Source organism: Capsicum annuum, chromosome 1 (assembly GCF_002878395.1).
Source record: "Capsicum annuum cultivar UCD-10X-F1 chromosome 1, UCD10Xv1.1, whole genome shotgun sequence".
Lineage (NCBI taxonomy): Eukaryota > Viridiplantae > Streptophyta > Magnoliopsida > Solanales > Solanaceae > Capsicum > Capsicum annuum.
The window spans coordinates 136,554,646-136,571,468 of NC_061111.1; the positions used below are offsets into that span (position 1 = coordinate 136,554,646).

General features: G+C 30.3%; 2 pseudogenes; one reads left to right on the forward strand and one right to left on the reverse strand.

Annotated features, from left to right (window-relative positions):
* The first annotated feature begins 3,872 nt into the window (after window positions 1-3,872).
* Window positions 3,873-5,338, forward strand: LOC107856144 (annotated as a pseudogene).
* Window positions 5,339-13,548: 8,210 nt separating this feature from the next.
* Window positions 13,549-14,432, reverse strand: LOC107858366 (annotated as a pseudogene).
* Window positions 14,433-16,823: the final 2,391 nt, after the last annotated feature.

The following is a 16,823-nucleotide window of genomic DNA, read 5'->3' on the forward strand; positions in this document are numbered from 1 at the left end:
TTAAAGATGAATTGATAATTTAATTACGATTTCAATTAATCTCATAGTAATTAAATGATCATCTAAGAATGATCATCTAAGTGTATTCGTCTTGAGTAAAATATTAATTGACCAATTTTATTTGAAATAATTTAAATTAAGACATTATTAGTAATAACAACATTAATTTAACTAAAATTAAAGATGAATTGATAAGTTCAATTACGATTTCAATTAACATGTTGCAATAGATGAGTAATCTGTTGGAAAAGATCAAATAGTTAAAGACATTTGTTGAAAATGACCAAACATATATAGACATCTGTTGCAACAGATGACTAACCTGTTGCAATAGCTAACTCATCTATTGAAAATTATCCAACAAATATAGACATATGTTGCAACAGATGACTAAATTGTTGCAATATATGACTCATCTATTGGAAATTATTAAGTAGACAAGATATATGTAAACTCAGAACCAAAATGAGCCACAAAATTTAAAAAATGACCAAAATAGGTTACCTATTTAAAAAGTTACCAAAATAGGCTAAACCTAATAATTTATTACGTTTTATATTTTTTCTTAACGATCAACTAACGGAGTTGACTTTTACAAAAACGTAAGAATTTCTTACGTTTTACATTTTTTTTGTAAAACGTAAGAAATTCTTATATTTTATAAAAAAATATAAAATGTAAGAATTTCTTACGTTTTACACGATAATCGAGGAAAAAATGCAGTGAATTATCAAATCAATTAAAAAGATACTAAAAAATGAGTTGTTCAACATAACAAAAAATTTACGTTCTTAATTTTTTTTATAGCAGTGGTCCTCCACCCACAATTCCTTTTTCTATAAATATCCCATCACTTCTACTTTTTTCTCTTTTTACATATGATAATTATAAATTTTTTGATTAGTTAAATTTATTTATATTTTACATGTAGTTCAAATAATTTATTTTTTTCTCTATGTAATAAATTTTTACATTTTACATAAAAAATTTAAAAAATAGAAGTATCAATTACCTCATTAACTTAACAATTTTCTTATATTTATTCTATATCAAAAAATAATCACTTCCATCCTTAATTATCCGATTTCTCTCTAAAAAAAATTATACTTTTGAGTTTTCCTCTACTCCAAAATAGTGAAATATTGAATTAATGTCGATCAAATATGCAACTATATAAAAGAATTATATTTTTTTGGTGTGTTACAAATATGAAATTAATTTTTTCGGATAGTGATTCATCGTATTTTTCGATTAGTATTTCGATTAGGATATTGAGGAAACTCACATACACAAATACATTTCATATTATAATTAATGGAGTAAAAAGTCACAATTTAATTTAGGAACACTCCTAAATTAATATAAGAAAATATATTTTTTAGGAACACTCCTAAAAAATATAATTCTTGTATATAGTAGCATATTTGATCGACGATAATTCAATATTTCACTATTTTGGAGTAGAGGAAAACTCAAAAGTATAATTTTTTTAATGAGAAATCGGATAATTAAGGATAGAAGTAATTATTTTTGGATATAGAATAAATATAAGAAAATTGTTAAGTTAATGAGGTAATTGATATTCTTTTTTTAATTTTTTTTTTATGTAAAACATAAAAATTTATTAGAAAAAAATTATTTGAACTACATCTAAAATATAAATAAATTTAACTAATAAAAAAATTCATAATTATCATATGTAAAAGCGTAAAAAGTAGAAGTGACGAGACATTTGTGAAAAAAGGAATTGTGGGTGGGGGACCACTGCTATAAAAAGGTTAAGAACGTTACTTTTTGTGACGTTGAACAACTCTTTTTTTTTAGTATCTTTTTAATTGATTTGATAATTCATTGTATTTTTTCCTCGGTTATCGTGTAAAACGTAAGAAATTCTTACGTTTTTGTAAAAGTCAACTCCGTTAGTTGACCGTTAAGAAAAAAGTAGAAAATGTAATAAATTATTACGTTTAGCCTATTTTGGTAACTTTTTAAATTGGTGGCCTATTTTGGTCACTTTTTTATTTTTGTGGCTCATTTTGGTTTCGAGTTTGATATATGTTGAAAAACAATTTAAAATACTAAAGCTCAAATATTTTTAGGAGAACTAAAACATTTGTCCCCTTATCTAAGGTTTTGTATTAAAGACTTGTCTTCAATTTTCATTAAATTAATTTAGTTATTATTAATAATTGCTTAATTTGAATAAACAAATGACTAACCTGTTATAAACATCTGTTGCAATAGATGACTAACTTGTTGCAACAAATAGATAATTTGTTGAAAAATAATTAAAATACTAGGGAACTCAAATATTTTTAGGAGAACACAAATGTTTGTCCCATTGTCGTAGAGACGTCTTTAATTTTAGCTAAATCAATTTAGTTATTACTAATAATTGCTTAATTTGAATCAACAGATGACTAGCATGTTGCATCAGATGATTCATCTGTTGGAAATTATCAAACAGATAGAAAATCTGTTGTAACAGATGGGTCAACTATTAGAAAACAATTAAAATATTAGGGAACTTGAACATTTTTAGGAGAACTCAAATGTTTGTCCCCTTGATCCTTTTGCATTTGATGTATGGTATATTATTTTTGTCTTCTTTACCTGTTTCATGAAATTTTTCATGTGTTTTACTTATTCGTTGTGCCTCTGTTGAAATTTTTTAAAAATTTTTTAGGTCAAATTTTGTTCGTATATCACTTGGACATTACTTCATAGCTTGTTTTGTAAGTAAAATTATAATTTTTTGTTGAATTTCTTATTTGGTGTATCTACTACTGCTACAATAGATAGAACCTGCAACATGAATCTAACATATGAGTCATCTATTGCAACAGGTGAGTAATTTGTTGCAATATATGATTAATCTGTTGCAACAGATGACCCATATGTTGGATTCATATTACAACACTATAAAATGAATCCAACAGATGAGTAATCTGTTGCAACAGAGTCATATATGTTGCAAAAGATTAGTCATATATGTTGCAACATATTACTAATTTGCGCAACAGATTAGTCATATATGTTGCAACAGATAACTAATTTGCGCAACATATTAGTCATATATGTTGCAACAGATTACTAATATGTGCAACAGATTAGTCATATATGTTGCAACAAATACTCATCCGTTGGATTCACATTACATGTTTTATCCATTATTAAAAAACTGAAGTAGCAGATACATCCAGATGAGAAATTCAACTAAAAAATAACATTAAAAAAATAACAAAAAATATAAAAAAATAACAAACACCAACAAATCAAGTTCCTCATTTTCGTCATAACTTAAAAGTCTTAATTTTTTACTTGTGAAAATAGAAAAGAAACTATAAAGGACTCGAAGTTGTTGTTGCCGGAGAATGTTGTCACGTCGACTGACGGTTGAAAGTAAAAAAGGAACGGGCAAGAACTCAAAACTATTTGTTGCCAGAGGTTGAAGTTGCACAAAATTGAAGGGAGAAATTTGAAAAGTTGTTGGTTGGGAGAAGTTAGAGAGAGAAACTATTGAGAGAAAGAGAGGAGAGAGAGAGATTGATTTGCAGAGGGAGGAAAGTTTTGTGGGTGTGGGTTAATTTGTATTTTTGTAAAGATTAAAAAGTTTAGAAAATATTAATCAAGTCCACAATTAACCTAATCAATTTTTTTAATTATGTTTGACCCTTTAAATTGGTCAATGTCACCAATCCTTCATTCAAGACACCTTTCCTGTTACTTTTATGTGTCATTCTCTAGCAACTAACTCCGGTACTTCTCACATTTTAAGGAAATTGTTAGAGATAACTAGATCGTTTTTTTTTTATATATTAACCCCAACCTGAGCCTTTATTGTAGGTAATTTGATTCAATAAGATAAGAATATGGGTGGAAGTGCAATTTTAAGTGATGATTGGGACTTTGCTACCAATGAAGCTAGGACAGTCGTTTTAATTGGTCTTACTGGAGATGGTAAGAGTTCAACAGGCAGTAACATTCTTGGAAGAAAGGTAATTAGGTCGATGCCTCAATCTGCTGGTGTTAAATCTACTTGTGAGGTCCAAAGAACTCAATTGCCAGACGGCCAAATACTAGACGTTATCGACACACGTGTTACATATAACATTTTTCCCTATAGTAATGTGCAACTACGTGTTCTTGATTATAACAACTTTTATCTTGTAGTCACAATTTGTAAAATATTTGTGTTGATTATTAAAAAATTATGTACGGCATTTGATGACACATAAGTACAAAGTTAAATTTCTGTAACTTGTGCTTTAAATCCTTGCAAATTCATTCAAAACTTGAGCAGTATATAGCGCACAACATTCAAGATACTAGCAAAATTTCCTGTGGAAGTCTCAGAAGTTGAGTCCATCATTTGGCTGTTAAATTCTATAAAGCTTGTGAATATCTTTGGAGAGTAAATTCTCTTAATTGTTACATGACTAGAGTTGCCGATATTTAATAAGATTGTGGAATTTCAGGATTGTTTGATTTTTCAGCTAGTCCGGAAATTGTTAGGAGTGAAATAGTTAGATGCATTGATTTGGCTGAAGATGGCATCCATGCTGTTCTTTTAGTTCTTTCTGTAAGAAGTTGCTTTACAAGACAGCAGCAAGCAGCCGTCCAGAGTTTACTAGTGTTCTTCGGTGGAAAGATCAGTGACTACATGATTGTAATATTTACCAATTACCGGTGGAGATGATCTTGAAGACCATGATGTGACTTTGGATGATTACTTACATTCCAACTGCCCTGAGCCTCTACAGGTAAGATTACATGTAGAGGTCTTATAGATGTCTTTATTGCACAAGAATTTTCTTTATTTTGCATTTCAAAGGCTTGTATCCGAATCCTGCAGAAAATATTCCTAATAAATGAAATGCTGGATCATATTGCGTATGAAGATTGTTCAGACGGATAAATTATTTGTATTGCCATAACAGGAAACACTAGCTATGTGTAAAAGTAGGCTAGTGCTTTTTGACAACAGGACTCGAGACCCAATTAAGAAAGCGGATCAACTGAAAGAGCTTCTTGAACAAGTGAATTTGGTTGTGGAAAAGAATGGTGGAATACCTTATACAAATGATTTGTTCAAGAAATTGAAGGTTTGACCTTAATTATCCGTTACTGATTGGTCGAATTCCTTTTTATTTGTCAATGGGTGTTAGGACCTTCATTGTAATCTCTTCTTATTTATAGGAAGGAGCTGCAAGTTTTCCTGATTCGAAGTCAAAGTTTGGTTCTTCAGCAGGACATTCTGAACAAGAGATTAAGGAATTGATCAAGGACGAGATGCAGAGGTCCCATGAGGAGCAAAGTAGATGAATAACTGAAATGGTAATTATGATTGTTATAGTTTAACGCCCTTCACTTCCATTACTAGAAAAATCAATGTGTATATCCTAGTTGTCGACGCCTTTGGCCCGTTTATGGACCAACAACGACAAAAACACACCTCAACTTGGATATAATCTGACTGTCCATATTGTTCCATTTATATATTCAACAGGTAGAATCGAAGCTCAAGGTGAACCTGCAAAAGCTAGTAAAGCTAGATAAGCAATTAGGGAAGGAGCGTGCTGCTAGGCTCGCGGCTGAATCAAAGGTTAGAAAAGCTCAGAAGAAATCAAAGGATGAAGCTCGTAAGCTGAAAGATCTCCTTGAGATGTCGATGGTTTATGATAGTGCAGTTTTGATTGTTCTGTTATCTTGTATTATCTATTGGCTTTGTAAGTACTGCCACTTGACTTGCTCTTACTAAACTTTCGACATACTTTTGAACACCAAATATTTTTCTGGAAAATGACTTTTGTCATTTCAAACACACCACCTGTGTGATTCAATCTGATCTTGGTCCTTTATATCTCCACTCAACTAAGTTAAAATATACGTATTCACACTTCAAGATGGGTATTTATTGAATTAAATTTTAGCGAGTTTGTGTGATCTAGCATGATCGTACATGTTTTAGCATAAATGTGTGTTATCTATTAATGTGAGCCTGTTGTGCATACGTTTTACAACAGTTTGTACATCCTAAAGCAAGAACATTGGTGGGTGAAAATCATCAAGAATTAGAGATTACGAGTTCAAAATGTACTTGGACTATGGTATAGAACTTCCTATTCACATTAAGGTCCAAGTGTTACCATATTTGTAATGGTGAAAGTCAACCCAAATGAATTAAGTGATTTATTTATGTTTATCCGACATATGAAATAAGTTGAAATTTGAATTAAATTTATTAATTTGTAATTTTAGTTTAGTGTGTTAAATCATAAATTTGAGTATGGAAGAACTTGAAAGTCATCGAGAAATGTAATTATTACTATTTTTCAGTGGAGTTAATAATTTGTACATTTGTAAAATAATTTTTTCTCTTCTTTGTAATAGACTAGGTAATCTGCGTAACCTTAGGTGTTACAAACTCTACTGTTCTCCTTCCTATTGCTACGTAGTAATAGATAAAAATTTGGAAAAATTACTTAAGTAACCACCCTAACTTTTCTATATTACTTTAAATACCATCTTATTAAATATATTACAAAAATCCCTTCTAAGACCCAACACACGCGCTTTTGCTGATACATTCCAACCCAAAGCTCAATATAATCCCCAAATACTATTCTCGTGCCTAAAATCACGAGATTGCTGGCAAAGGTTATGCCAAAATCCGATCTTCAAGCAACAACTGTTATCTTCCATTACAATTACTCCATTAACTTAATTATTCTAGATTTGTTCGAGGTTAGTTTGTTTATGCTTGATAATTTTGTTTATTAGTTTTGAAATTGAACAAATCCCTTTTCAATTTTATGTTCTTTAAACATTATAACATTATTAATGGAGTCAGCACCCTCTTTTAGTTTGGGGTTTACTCAAATTCAGTCAACTTCTAATGAAATTGATATGTCTGGATTTGTTCCTGGTAATTTTGATTATAAAGATGTTGATTTTCGTGAAAATAGATCTAAGTATCGAAACGATCCGACAATCATGAAAAAGTTACGGATTGCCGCTAGTGTTAAAGGGAAGAAGACTGCTAGTGATAAAGGGAAGAAGTCCGTTGTTGCTATTTCAAAGGGAAAAAAAAAGGAAGTTGTGAAAAGAGATCCATTACCAAAGGTATGGTATTTATGTGTTTGGTTGACGAATTTTTTCATAATTTGTTATTGTTAGTAACAAATGTTAGTGTTACAAATTAGTATGATACATATTGAGGAAGATAATGTTTGTGCATGCATTATCATACATCACAAATTTGTGACTATGATACATAAGTAAGAATTCACAAATGTATGATACATATGTCATAGTTATGTATCATAACTATAACAACTCTTAATGCTAATTATTAATCTGATACATTAGTTATGTATATAACTATAATTGAATGCGTTATGATACATCACTGTTTAGAACTAAGAAAGAAACTTAGCAGGATGTCTGATACAATCTGATACATAAGTAAGAATTTTATCAGTATGTTTGATACTTATGTTGGAAGTTATGTATTATAATCTGATACATTACTTATGTATCATAAGGTCATTAAATATGTTATTATACATTACGTTTTCTAATGCAGGGGATGAAATACGTGATCAAAACTGTTCCACCTCATCCTTTGAGGTTTGGCATTTCGTTCAACCGTAACTTTGCAACTGATGTGGAGTACTTTGTTGGTAAAAAAAGGCTAAAAATGTTTAAGGAGACATGCTTTGGTATGTTTGTTGATATGCCTAAATCAAATTTTCATGGTCAAATAACCAAATGTTTGTTGGTGCTTGAGTGTAAACAAGATAATCAAAATGAATTTCATGTTTATGTCAAGGGAACAAATTTGAAATTTATGATATTTGAATTTGCTCTCATTAGTGGTCTGAATTGCACCTCAAACATTGAAGACTTTCAGTATCCGACTTCAGATGACTCTGTTTTATTGACAAAGTATTTTTCAGTTGCAAAAAATGGCATATCCAAAAAAAAATTTATTGAACGGTATAAGATGGAAAATTTTGACAATGACTAGGATGCATTGCAGATGACCATATTATTTTTTATTCATACATTTTTGTTAACTGAAACTGATGATGCAGCTGTTAGTTATATAGAATTCAATATGGTAGCGGATGGTCGATATGAACAATATCCGTGGGGAAAGATTTCTTTCAACAAGTTGATGAACTCGTTGAGACAAGACTTTTTCGTTGAAAAGCAGCTTTATCGGTTAGGAGGAATGCCATATGTTCTCAACATCTAGATGTACGAATGTTGTTCTAAAGTAGATAAGGACATTGCTTGTCGTATTGGTAATGGTATCCCGATGTTATGTAATTGGTTTGTTGTTGGAACAAAGCCTAAATTTGAAAAGTTCATGAATGGAATGTTTAGCAAGGTAATTTCTATTTATTTTCAATTTCTTTTTGTATTTTGTGTTGCACACATGGAATTTTCTTTTATGTTTCAATATATATATTCTTGTCAATATATGATTAAGCATGTAACTTATTCATACTATAGTATATTTGATGATCAGACATCTTTCATATCAATTCATGCAACAAAATAATTTTTTTCACTGTTTCATGATACATTACAGTCCTCATATGATACATTCACATACTAAACTGTACAGTTTCTGGTATACCACTACATGTTATGTAGAATACTGATACATTTTTGCCCTTACATTCATTTAACTGAATTTGTTATTTTTTTCAATCTCAAATATAGTACGCGTATACCAACATAAGTCCTACTATTGATGAGCTGAAATGTCTTCAACTGCCAAATCATGATGGAATGGATTTGCAAGATTCTGTCAATTTAACTTTGCCATCTACATCTTGTAGATAGCCGATGAAAGTTGATCAGAAAGATAAAATGACAGCTGGTTCATTACTTTTGGATGATTTTGATGATTTTACTACCCCACCACCGCTCGGACTGTTAGCTAGGACAAAGACCAAGTCTGATATATTATTGGCACCGCCTTCAAAAAGAAGAAAGACAAATGCTGATAAAAAAGAATCGATCACAGATCAAGAAAAGATTAAAGGTCACCCCTATGTTAAAGAAGTCAATGAACCACCTTCTGGCACATCAAACACAATTACTGACACAATCAATGAAGAAGCTCCACATGAACCATCTCTAATGGATTTCGGCGAACAGACACCAACAACAGAACAAAATCCACCAGTTATCGAAAGTGGGCGTGATTCCATACAGAAAATTAATGTGTCTAGAGGAACGTATCATGAGAAATTTTTGATGAAATTTGATATGAATGCAATTGAATCATTAGTCAAGACATATGTAAGTGCAACATGATTTTTTTTTATAAAATAATGGCTTTATTGACATATCTAATTTACTCTGTTAAACTTATGCAGGTTGACAAAAGATTTTATGACATTGAAGCATTAATGAAAAACATCATGAAGAAATGAAAAAACACATTTAGAAATGATGTTAGCTGTGAAGGAGAAGCAGGATGCTCCACAAAAAGTAACTTTTAATATGATCATATCATATTTTATTAAATTTTATATATTTTTATCTTTTTTAAAAGTTATATATTTTTCAGGTTGTTATTGAAATTGATAGTTCAAATAAAGATGTGGAAAAGAATGAGACACATGGTGATGATTTGGGAACTCCGAAAGAACATCCAAAGAATTTTTCAGAAAAGGTAAAGTTGTAGGAATGTTAAAAAAGTGTCGTATATTATTTTTATAATGTAATGAATTTTTTGTGGTTCAGAATGATGATGTAAATGCTGTATATACTGGAGATCACAAGCGGGATGAAAAACCATCAACTGAGTCTTCTCACAAATTCAATTTTGATGATCCGACTTTTCGGAGACAGACTATTGAAGTTCAAAATGAATAGAAGGTACTAATAGTGCAACAATTATATCAAGTGTCTGTTATTTAATGTGTAAAATCATTATGTTCTCGTAGATATTGCATTATATCTTGTACAACTAACACATTCAATGCCAAAAGATGGATAAATTTGTCAATTCTTTCTCAACAGTGTTGTTATTTCATCCTATAAGTCTTACATGTTCTTTAATATCTAATTAATTCTATGTTTCATGAAAGTGAAACTGAGGTTAAAAATGATGCATTTCAGCATTCCATTGATAATACCATAGCTGACTTTTCCTCACCAGTTAGTGCAATACAATTTGAAGAGCTTTTACAGAAAGAAAATCTCCCTAATCTCATTTTACCAAAAAATATATTGAAGTTCAAAATGAATTGCAGGTATGTAGAACATACGGTTGTGGATTATTTCATATGGAATCTCTTTCATCCAATTAATGTTAGAATAATGCTATAGCTGTTTGTAGCTGTATCTAACAATTTGTATTTTTCAGGTGTCCTGCACTGTGCTATCGTATGAAGCATTTCAGGAATTGATAGATAATATCATAGTTGGTATGTCCATACCAATCGTTGCAATGGCAGTAAACTCAGACGATCTTTCTCAAAATGCCAATCTTCCCGATCCGTCCTTACAAACGGCCAATGTTGAGTTCCAAATGAATTGCGGGTACGAATAACACACGAGATTTGAAATATATATGTTATTAATTTAAAATATCTTTGTGTCAAACAAGATTAAGCATGTTTTAGAATTTAACTGATACATTAGATACACCAAATCAATTAGTTATGAAATGTATCAGACAATTATTAAATATAATGATACATAACAGTTTCACCAAACAGTATGAGTACTTTCTTATAATATGGCGACACAGATGGGTTATCATACATAATTAATTTATATATAATAATTTTTATTTTCCAGGAGTCTACCAATGCTATTTCAACTGATTCGTCTCAGGAATCGATAGATAACATTAGAGCTGGAATTTTCACACCAGTTGTTGCCATGAAAATGAAGTCTATTAGTCCCACTGAAATCAAAGACAATGAATATCAAATCCATGATACTCGGTTTCAATCAGTTTTTTCTGAAGAAGAAGTGGGTAAACAAGATTCCATTAAAACACGTTCACCAAGAAATAGGAAGCAGACTACAATATTCAGGTCACCATTTACAACTGAATTTTGTTCAAGTTGTAAAGACAAAGAATCTACAACAGTTGATTTTCCTCGAATGCATCTATTTAATGGTTATCTTATTTCCCATGAAATGCTGATGGGACTAAGCGAATAGTACTGTGATTGGATTGTCGAAGGATTATTAAAGTTTCATGAAAAGAAGTAGGATATTTTTACTTTTTTCATTATTCTTTTACAATTTTAAAATCACAAAGAGTAATATAATTTCATTATACATATGTAGGAAATTGAAAGATAACCACTACAAAGCTAATAAATCAAGAATTGGTTTTAGTTCGTTGGATTTTGTTGTTGCACAACCAGATTCAAAGAACTAGTTCTACACAATGTCTCAGCCAAACACCTGCTGGAATGATGAGGTATTACAAAAAATATTACTTACATGTACAATAAATAGATTTTGATACATATATATACATTATTATGCATTCTGATGTATAACTTAAATAAAAGGAGATAAGTGTCATTCTCAAATTTTATATACCAAATTAATTTTCTTACTTGAGTAGAATTTATGGATATCAATAACGTATTTATTTTGTTATTCTAAGCAGCATGTAGATGTTATATTCTACTACCTTCGGAAGAAATCAAAGAAACAAAAGGATCAAGAATATCGATACACCACTGTTAATTGCTTGTTCAAAACATACATCGATGCGACATACAAATGTTACTTTGAGGATGCAGCGGGTGATTCTTTCTTTTCTCAAGATTATTATTAAAAAAACGTGTTTTGTTGCAAGCAATGAAGGAGCACTGATAAACATCATTAAAGGGTTCAACATACCAGCTGCTTTGCCTTGGCACTTAGTCGATGATGTATATGTTCCTATAAATTGCGATGAAAATTTTCACTGGGTGCTAGTTGTGATATCTTTAAAGAAAAGATGTATCCGGGTGTATGATTCAATGTTGTCATCTTAACATAGAGAGCCATCACATGAGATCAAAAAGTTGTCTGAGATACTGCCAACATATATTAGTTACAGTGGATTACTGGAAAACACTGAACGAACTGTATGGTCAAGTCTCGAATCTTACAAAGATAAGATGAGTAACGTGGCCGGTGATTTGAATGACACTCCATTTGATGTTGAATACGTTGAAGATATTGCACAACAAGTTAGTGGAAGTTTGTAAGTATATTCTCGCAGTTTTATATATCTAGAAATATTTCATCTCAATTTTTATTGTTGAAAATTTTATAAAGTTACATAATTCATACTGACACATTATTATACATTTACTGTCCATTTCCATAAGTTTTGATACAACAATACATTTCACATTATTAAGCATCTAACTAAATGATTCGTCATGCTTAGAGACTGTGGAGTATTTATGGCAGCATATGCAGAATTTCTCAGCGATCAAATGCAGATTCCTTCATCAAATCTTGATGCAGAATATCTTCGAAATAGATATGCATCACTTTTATGGAACTATGGATTTAAAAAGGCTAAGAAGATTTATTCTAGTGACCATGACGATCCACCATGAGTACGACCATTTTATGTCCTTCCGACTGATGAGTCTAATATTCTTGCCATAGAGTAGATGCTAGGTTGTGCCATAGCTAACTTCTTAACATTATTTTTGTTGCTGTCTTATTGGTCTCTATTAATGTAATTTCACACTACTTTTAATAGAGATGTTTTTGTGGCAGAAATTTTTCATCAATTTTTTGAATCAATTAAATTTTAATTATGATATGTTAAATTTTCATCGACACATGAAAATCGATGAATTATAATGTGAAAATTTTGAGCAAGTTTTGCAATAAGTTGTTACTTTAAAGAAATGTATCATACATAATTTTTTCAAAAATGCATGCAATGTATCTTATTAATTCAAAGTGTTTCATATCAAATCTGAAACATATTTAAATCTGAAACATATTTAAAACAAATATAACTAAAAAAACTTCACATTCAGTTATGATACATCACATATTCATCTATCATATATTCTGATGTTACAGTTCAAATATCAATAATTCAGTTATTATAAAGTTGACAATTATAAACAATGTTTACAAATACTCATTGCAATGTATCATAGTACAAGCTACGTTGTATCATGAATACTAAACTAGCATCAATTATGTGTAAGCTTTTCAGTTTTTAGAGAAATTACATACAAGTGTTGTTTTATGAAATAAATTATACCAAAAAAAAAAATAACAGAATAGCCTTTCATGATAGAGTTCCTTTCTAATTCGAAGAACAATCTAAAAAATTATATTTTAACAGATTAATTAAGAAACATATTAATCAGTAGATTAAATTACGATGAAAATACCAAAATAAGCCACTAAAAACAAACAATAATTCAAATTAAACATTGTTCAAACATTATTCAAACATAGCCAAATCAAAACCAAACTAACAGTAATTAATTAAACATAGATAGTTCAATGTATCATGTAACCAAAACATCAATTCTCCTTTGGAAAGAAGTTGCAAGTACGTCTATTGTGACCTTCTCGACCACATTTACCACAATAGTTTGTACTGGATGATAGTTTTTCACTTGCTTTCTTACACCTACTCTTTTTCGGCCTACCAGGTGGTCTTTTGTATTTGGGTGGTATGACTTCTTGTTCTTCGACACATTTAGGCACATGCCAATCCTTCTTATCTGGCATAGGTACTACTGGAAATTCATGTCTTCACTAATGTCGCAGGCTTATAGTAATCAGAACACCACGGATGAAACTTCGTAATATGTTTACTCTTCAACACTGCAATCGCGTGTGGACATGAAATTTCATCAGTTTGAAATCTACAACAGTTACATTTGTTAGCATCCAAGTCGACAACGTATATTCTTCCAAATTCATAAACTGAATAATGATACTCTGATGCAGGCTTGACCTAACAAAAAAAGTTCACACACAAACAAAATATAACGTACAAGAAATTTTTATTCAATAAATAAAATATAAAGTGAGTAATTATTTACGCATACCATCATTCTAGATGCTTTAACTCCATTAGCTGTGAGGATTTCGTCAAATCTTATCCCTAAAGTTGTTTCTATGTGTTAAGCAATTTCTCTATTTTTATAGTTCCATGCTTCAAATAATTTTCTGACTTCTTCCAAAAAACCTAAAATCAGCAATTTACGCGCCTCCACTAAACAACCATTTATACATTCTGCAATGTTAGATGTCATTATCCGACCTCTATTTATATGAGCATGAACTCTTGACCACTTCTCATATCCTACATCATATAAATAATCTTTCACCCGATGATCAATTTTATCAACTTTCGACATAAGGTATTCAAAATCTTCCTTTCTGTACGCTTTGGCCATCGAATAAAATAGGTCGCTAAGTCTGTCCTTTCTCCTTCTAAAATTTGTACAAATGTTTTTTCAAAGATGCTAAATGCATGCTAAGTGAGGAACATTTGGATAGACAATGCTGACATTTTTAATTATTGTTTCATTGCGATCTGATATAATACACATGTTCTCACGCTCCCCAAAAGCATTCTTAAATTGCTCGAAAAATCATGTCCATGCGAAATCATTTTTCGGGTCAATAACACTATAAGCAATTGGTAATATGCAACCTAAAAAAAATTATAAAGCATGACTTTTAACAAACTGTTGTTATTAAAAAGTTTATACACCTTATAAAGGATACACTAAAGTTTCATAGATACAGTTATGTATCAGAATCTATAATCATGTATCATAAACTATACAGTTATGTATCATAATATATTATATATGTTCTGGAACGTATCATAACAAGTAGTAAAGATGGAATAACATGATTAGTCATACCTGCACCATCAAGAGTGCTAGCATAAAGAAAAGTCTCTTGGTACGGTCCACTCAAATGAGCACCGTCTATCACAACAACTGGCCTACAATGCTTGAAACCATGGATCATTGGCTGTAAAGCTATAAATAAATATTTAAATTCATTATCTACAGCTTTATGCATCTTGATGTGTGATCCGGGATACACAGAGTTTAGCATGTAGATGTATCTCGGAATTTGTCTATATCCATTAGCAGCTCTACCCCTAAGCATTTCTATAGCACGCTCCTTCGCACGCCAAGCTTTCATGTAATTGATGTCAACACCATACACAATTTTTATTTCTTCAATAATATCTGCTGGAGTGTGTTTCCTCTTGTAGTTTACTAACTTTGGCTTTGTAAAATTACTAACAAAGTTAACTGTAGCCTGCAGCTGTTTTAACTCCCTATCACTCATTGAACACATATGTTCATCATTGAATTTCCGAACTTGAAAAAGATCAGAATCCAAAAAGAAAGATGCTTTCATGTACCAACTGTAATTTTCATTACGACATTCCAACCAATAGCTGCATATAAAAACAAATAATCATAATTTTTTTTTTAAAATATATATTTTGTAAAAAATAAAATAATTATGTATCAGATACTGTAAACAGTTAAGCTACTTTAAACAATTCTTATAACAGTATTCTGACATTTGTTTAGTTTAAACCAATTCACCTTCATATACAATATTGTTTATGAATAACATAATCACAACATATTTTTCAATGTATACTAATACCTATACATAAACACTAATCACACAAAAAAAAATCAAGAACAACTTAGTTTATAATACCTTTTTTTATCAGATCTTGATGCTCAAAAATTAAAAGTTCGATCTAACACATACTTTTCCATTACATCTTTTAGAGTTTTCTTATCCTTATACAACTGCTTCCTTTTAACTTCAGTTTTTTTGCAATCAATGATGAATTTTATTGTTTCAATTTCTGGTACATACAAAGAGTATTGATTATTCGACTCAACAACAGCAAGTGCAGCTGCATCTGATCCTGTTCCTTTGACGCACATTATCGCACTAGTTTCAGCATCAAATTCTAGATCTTCATTCAATTTATTGCTTGTTGTAATGCATAACGGATACATTACAAAATCTGTGCATATTTTTTTCAATTCAACGTAAACCTTAACACCATTGTCGTTTTTAATAACCATTGGAGCCGTATTTCCATCAACAATATACCGAACATCTATATTTTTATTTGCTTGATCTATCTCAAGTTCCGTCGCAATAACATAAATCAACCTGAAGTACGAAACACTTTCGCTAACTACAATTCCTTCGCTCTTGTAATTTTCATAAATAATTCTATTTTGCGAAAAACCAGAATGTCTCAGTAAAATAGAAATATTCATGACTAAAATTGTTTGAAAGAATCGACAAGAACAATTTTTTTGTAAGCAGTGGGGTAAAACACAAATGAAAACGGCATTCAAATTTCAAAAATAAAATGGTTTGTTACGTGATTTATGAATTACAAAACGACAATTCCTACTTTTAAGGGGTTTGATTAATCAGCCTTAGGCTTAATTACCGTTCATTAAATAATCAACCGCATTTAATATGCTACTTATGTATCATACCACAATGTATTAGATAATCAAGTAATGTATCATAAATGGGATTTTCAATAATTTTTTAAAATTTTGGGAGAGAAGGTAATTATATAAGAAACACTTGGGTTTTAAGTAGTTTATACTAAAAATTTCTCTGTCACCAAAAAAAGAAGAAGATAAAAATCATTTGGTTCTAATGATTACATCTACCATGTTTTGATAAATAGAAATCTCCGGCTACAACCTACATTTAGTAGCCGTTTAGCCATAGAAATTTTTTCCTTTTTTTCAAAAAATTATTTTACT